Source organism: Phragmites australis, chromosome 4 (assembly GCF_958298935.1).
Source record: "Phragmites australis chromosome 4, lpPhrAust1.1, whole genome shotgun sequence".
Taxonomy (NCBI): domain Eukaryota; kingdom Viridiplantae; phylum Streptophyta; class Magnoliopsida; order Poales; family Poaceae; genus Phragmites; species Phragmites australis.
Genome location: NC_084924.1, coordinates 20065037 through 20071906, shown reverse-complemented (window position 1 = coordinate 20071906; position 6870 = coordinate 20065037).

The window sequence follows — 6870 nt, the reverse complement described above, 5'->3', positions numbered from 1 at the left end:
GTTTCCAAAAATCTGTTTTTCCTACTCGCCGGCATTGCCTTCAAAGAAGGATGCGACGGCAAGTATCTGCACGGTCTTGTGTAACTAATTCAGCAAGTCACTATTCCTGCCCAACCCGTCCGACCGAAAAGTAGCGGATGGCGCCGTCTGGAGCGGCATTGACGCGGACAATGCCCCTAATCGATGATCCTGCAAACCAAACGCGTCTTTTAAATTCTTTTTACAAACTCTAATACAATAAGTAGATGTATGCACACACTCATATCTATATATATACACACATAGCGTTTACTAAATATTATTAAGTTCTTAACCTCGCAAAGCCAATAATTTACGTATCAATACTTGCTGAACAATATTGATTGTTAATAAACGTTTGATGAGTTGCTAATTGATGATTGAACGATTCAACTCAAACAAGAAATACAAAATCGTTGAGAGGCGTAAATATATTCACACAGGATTTCTTTTCTTTTACGGTGCTCCCAAGTTAACATGACCCGTCCATTCCACCATGATCCAGTGATTCATATTTCTAGTACCTCTAAGGAGATACAATATGTCATCCATTACGTTTAAGGGATATTATGGTAAATGATTGTGTATCAAATAAGGGAGAAAATAATATTTTGGCACCTCTCCTTAAAAACATGGCTGTTAATAAGGTAACTAATTGTGTTTTTTTCCAAGGGAAACGAGCTCTTTATTAATTAGAGAATGGTGGAATACAATTAGTACTCAGAAGATGAGCAATACAACTTGGAATACCTGCTAACCAAACTGCCGAGCTGTTTGCTCTTCTAGCATATTTCGCCAACTCATGAGCTATAATATTCTGATCTCTTATTCCCTTGACTACCTTCACCTACCCTACACCTTCCATTAGCTCATTACAATCCTGAATCACCCCTATCCAGGCTGATCTGCAGAGTTTTGGCTCCATCAGGGCCATCACACAAAAGCTGGAGTCAGTCTCCACCACCACAGGTCCAGTGAACCAATTCTAAAACATTGACAGACCTTCTTTACACTCTTCTATCTCTGAACATTTTGCTGTGGGGCAATTAAACAGCAGGCGCCACCTAAATAACAAAGACTTCACCGTTTGCATTTCTGACAACGAAGCCAGCACTCGCCACTCCAGTGCCTAGTATGAAACTTCCATCGACATTCACTTTTAAACAACCTGAATCAGGTGGCCTCCACTTAATCTTGTCCTTCAAACTTATGTTGTCTCCCTGATGGACATCCCTGCCAACTCTAGAGAAAGCCTCCATCGTTGATTTCCCCTTCAGAGCAATACTCACCGGTTGTCAGATTTGGAATAGGGTTCGGTAAAGTGCCAACAGAGCTCTCAGCGATCCCTCTACTGAAAAGTGTGAATTACCATGTGTGATAGCATTCCTATCATTCCAATTCTTCCACAACAGAATAACAAGATGTCCCCTCTCACTTCTATGAAGCTTATCAAGTAAAAGCAAAAACCATTCCGGTCCGTATACTAAAGTATTGAGGCATTAGGGACAGACCACTCCTCCAAGAATGCTTGCAACCAATTACTGCATGAAAACCATCCTCCGCCCCATTTCCACAAACCTCACAAGTATCTAATTGCACTATGTGTATGTTCTGCTTGTTCACATTTGTGGGTAAAGCTTCCTTTGCTAATCTCCAGGCAAATACTTTCATTTTGGGGGGCACATCCATATCCCAGATATTTTTCCATAAAGCTCTTTTGTCCAACCTTTCACTGCATGTAGCTTGATGTTCAGCTTGTTGCAAGTTATATGCCAACTTGTAGGCACTTCTTACTAAGAAAATGCCTCACTTTTCAGGGTGCCAAGCCAGAATATCTTCTCTGCCACGACCAGCCAATCTTATCGTCATAGTTTCATCAACATCTATTAGTGAAAAAATTTCTCGCATGAGGTCAAGTTTCCATTCTCTGTTCTGTGAGATTAAGTCTGCCACCCATCTAACTTGTGATCTCCTCCTTTTGGTGATTGGCTTCAGAGACATATCTCATGGAATCCAGTTATCTCACCAAATCCGTATGGATCGTCCATCTCTAATGCACTAAATGGTTCCCTTTTTTAGTAGCTCCAGTCCATACATGATCGCTCTCCAAGTTAGGGATATATTTCCAGAGAAAGTAGTATCAACAAGGTTTCCCTGCAGATAGTACCTTGCTTTTAGTAAACGAGCAGCAAGGCTGTCAAGATAAAAGACAAGCCTTCAAGCTTGTCTGGCCAACAAAGTTTGGTTAAACAGATGCAAATCTCGGAAACCCATACCCCCATACACTTAGTCATAATCATATGTTCCCAAGAGACCCATTGAGTTTGCATCTTCCGTTATTTTCTCCCCACCAATATTTCCGAATAAGCTTCATATAATCATCACACAAAAAGATGGGTAACTTGAAAACACCCATACGGTATGTAGGCAGAGCTTGAGCTATAGACTTAATTTGCACTTCATTAGCAGCCTGAGACAGGTTTTTGTCACTCAAATCAGCTAGTCTCTTCCCAAAGCGATCACTTATCGATTGGAACTGGTCACACTTCATTCTCCCCTTCGGAGTAGGAAGCCCAAGATACTTCAAATCAAAAGCTTCTTGATGACCTATAGCACGCCACGGACCTCAGTCCTAGCATCTAGGGGACAACTGGCTCCAAACATAATCAAACACTTTGACGGGTTGATTAGCTGACCTGTGTTGCAAGCATAATCAGAGAGAACCTCCATGATTATGTTAGCTTGACTGACCTCTCCTTTGAAGAATAGCAGGCTATCATCCTCAAAAAGTAAGTGGGTGATTGGTGGTGCTCTCTGGCAAATGCTAAGAGCTTGCAGATCACCTTGCCGACCCTCCTGTTAAGCAAAGTTGAGAGCCCATCCGCTACTAACAGAAAGAGATAAGGTGATAAAGGGTCTCCTTGATGTAATCCTCGATTTGGTTTAAACTTCTCATGTGGTATTCCTTTGAAATTAACCAAAAAGGATACAGTAGTCACACATTGCATGATCCAATTTGTCCATTGTTCACAGAAGCCCATCTTGACCATAGCTCCATGTAAATATGCCTAGTCCACTCAATCAGATGCTTCAGATAAATCAAGCCTGAAAGAACAAAATTTCTGAGCATTTAAATTCCCTGTTTGGATTGCATGGATACACTCGAAAGCAATTAAGGCATTGTATGTAACCATTCTTCCCGGGACAAAGGCACTCTGAGCAGGAGATATAATTTGTTCTAGCAAGGGTCTCAAGTGGTTCACCAGACACTTTGGTACAACTTTGTATATAACATTACACAGTTTTATTGGCCTAAAGTCTTTCAACTCCTCTAGCTCTTTTTTCTTTGGAATAAGGACAATTAAAGTTTCATTGACCACATCCGACATACTTCCTGATCGAAAAATTCCCTAGACTACCTTCACCATATCCTCTTTCATCACATCCCAATTCCTCTGGAAGAACCGGCCAGGGAACCCATCAGGGCCCAGCGCCTTCAATGGACCAATTTGGAAAAGTGAGTCTGAAATTTCCTCCATCGAAAATGGCCTGCACATGTTTATATTCATTTCCTCCATTACAACACAGTCTAGCAGTCCCAATAGGGTGCTTGGGTCTAGGCAGTATCTCGCTTATATAAGTCTCCAAAGAAATTAGTTGCTAATTGCGCCAATTCTTTGCCATCAATACACCATTGCCCATTTGTTTTCCTCAACCACCTTATCTTATTCTTGCGGGCTCTCTACACTGCTTGCAAATGGAAGAACCTGGTATTACAGTCGACTTCTTTAAGCCAATTGATGCGCGAGCGTTGCAACCACATCATCTCCTCTCGATACAGAATTTCATCCATTCTATCCATTACACGTCTCATCTCTTATTTATTGTCCACCCCTTGTTGCAATTGCAAAGCTTCTAACTCCTCTCTTAACCTGTAAAGCTCTTTTTTAACTGGCCCAAAATGCGAGAAGCTCCAATTTTTTTAGACTTTGCATTACCTGCTCTAGCGCCTTCGATATATGACCCAAATCCCCTCTTCCCGAAACATTGAGCCATGCTTCCTTTATTACCTCTGGTAGACATGCTTCTCTTTCCCACATGATCTCATATCTCATCGGTTTACCATTTGAGGGGGACCAATTCTCCTTTTGGCAACATAAAAGAATCGGGCAATGGTTTGATCTAGGGGAAACCAGGTGGTGGAGACTTGCATCGCCAAAGAGATCCCTCCAACCCGGGTCAGCCACTGCTCTATCTAGCCGGACTCTCACATTCCTCCTGCCTCCTTGTTGGTTATGTAATGCCCCAAAAATCATATAAATAAGTGTTGATTGAACATTTTAAAGAAGATGCAAAAGGTTGACCTTTTGACCCGTCACTCGGATGGACGATCGGAGACCACGGATGCGTAAGGCTCGTCGAAACGATTCCGTTTGACTACTCACATGTTATCTTCGGACTTCGGAACATGAAGCTGCGAATTGGATGCTTGAGATTCAAAGAGAAAAAAAAAACAGAGACCATCCTTTTCTTCTTAACCCTAGAGTCCTGCTCTCTCCCTCCCCATAGCAGCAGTCACCCTACCTTTTTCTATACTGCACGTAGAAGGAAGAAAGAGAGGGGAAAAGAAGAAAGAAGGGGGAGGAGATCAGGAGGAGGAAGAAGGGGGCCGGTGCCCCTCTCACCCAGGTAGGAATTCCTCTCCTATTTTCCTTGTGCTGAGCTCCTCCCCATCCCCTCTCATCTGCATCTTGTGGATTGTGGAGCTGCTGGTCTGTGCAGCAGCAAGGGAGGAGGAGAAAGGGAGAAGGGAAGAAGAAGGGAAGGAGAAGGAGGAGAAGAAAGAGAAAAATCCTGAGCTCTTGTCAAGTTGCTCGTGGTTGCCTTAGGTGAGGATTCTCCACCCTAATCCCCTCCTTTTGGGTTGATTTTTGTGGTTTAGATCTCGAGTTTAGAGGGGGCTTAGGTTGAAGTTTGGTCGAAATCTGTTTCCTCCTTGTTCTGAAAGCCGTCAGTTTTGTGCAATCCCTGTTCAACATCGTTTCTGGGCATGTTAGCTTCTGAAATAAATTTTCCCACCATGGACAAAGTTGTAGGAGACTTCAATTGCTTTCTTTTGGCACCAATATTACCCTCATAGCATCTGTAGTTTGAGATATATCATCATTTCAACTTGACTGATTTTCTCTGTCAAGAATCTGGACAGTAGTAGATCAAATCAGTTTTTTTGCCATCATATTGGAATATTTTTAGGATTTGATCTGAAGAAAGCTTGTAGAGTTTTTCATAATCTTTCCAAAGGCATAGAGAACGTTATCATAGGATGAGTAGAACTCCAGTTATGGCCTCTTAAACGTTGCTGCTGTTGTTTCATCGTCAGAAAGTTCAGTCATGTTCAGAGCGTGTTTTGGCCACCTTAGGTGCTTCAAATACAAAAAGCTATAACTAGAAAGTGGTAGACAATGGAGTTTTATAGCTTCTGTGAAATTATTAGAATTTTTGGATTTGTGTATTAATTACGGGAAAAATGTGAATGTTTCTGTCAGACTTTTCGGGACAGTTTTCAATGCTGTTTTTAACAGCAGATTAGAGGCTCATATTGACCTGATAAAAATATGGTTTCTCCATGAAAGATTTAGCCAGTGTTGTGTAGTTTCCATAAGTATGTTTTTTTGCTATGATATCAATTGCAGAAAAAAAGATATGAAAATGTGAAGCCCTACTGCTTTATCAGTAGAAGGATGTATATGCTGTTTTTGTGGTTCTCTTTTAAGCGACGGCTTGGGGTGTTAGGATCGTGTTTTCTATTGTATGTGCATGCTTGTATGAATGTTTTGCTGATGTGTGGTTCATAATCAGGTGGTGGTGCTCCTGATCGTGTTTGAAGGTTGTCGGTTGTATCGAACAAAGGCAAGTAAATGTAGAGGTTGCTTTGCTTCTAGCTTTAACTTGCTATTCATTCTACGTCCACCTAAATTATATGTTCAAAACCATGATCCATTTAATATGAACTAATTAATTGATGTTTTGATAAGGTGAGGCACGATTACTTGTTTATATATGGTTATGCTGCCTTATGCTCTCATATTCATGAAGATTGTTATTATTGTGGTATATGTGGTTGATGAAGGCTATGAGGTGATGTGGTATTTACAGTTTCATATGCATTCATTTGCATTGCACCTCATATGAAGTAATATGTCGCCGTTTGCTGGCCGCGACTTGTACCGGTACGCGCCGTATGTTACCCGAGGAGGGGTACGGTGTAGCTTTACACCTTGTTGGGTGTAAAGGCAGTGGACATGCATTTGCATTTTGCAATACTTAATTGAATTATTTCCTATTATTGAAGTGGATGTTGAGAAGCGAATGCCTCTCCAGAAGATATGAGGATGTAGTTTAATCTTTTTAGATGAGGTTTATGATAATCTTGGATGTCTAACTTGGTTTGTTTTTATGCTATTGTTACTCTCTTTTAAATCGATGTCTAATGAACTTGTAGTTTAAATAGCTTGTTAAAGCAGTTTGCTTGCTGAGATTTTATATCTCACTCCTCTTAATAACATTTTCCAGGTGCTTGATGCTTACTTGCTTGGACGGGATGGGAGTAGCAGCACTTCTACATGTTATAATCACACATATTAATGCAGTAGTGGTGTTGTAATAATAATACAAGTGTTGGAGTTGTTTAGCTCTTAGTGTTGCTTAGCGTTGGTAAACTTGTTTTAGTTTGCTTTGTTGGAGATCAAAAATTTAATGCCTTAATGCATTGGTTTTGCTAGGATACTTATGTGTTAGTGTGCGGTTTTATTTATGCACCCTATATCTATGTTGTTGCTTCCGCTTTATCTT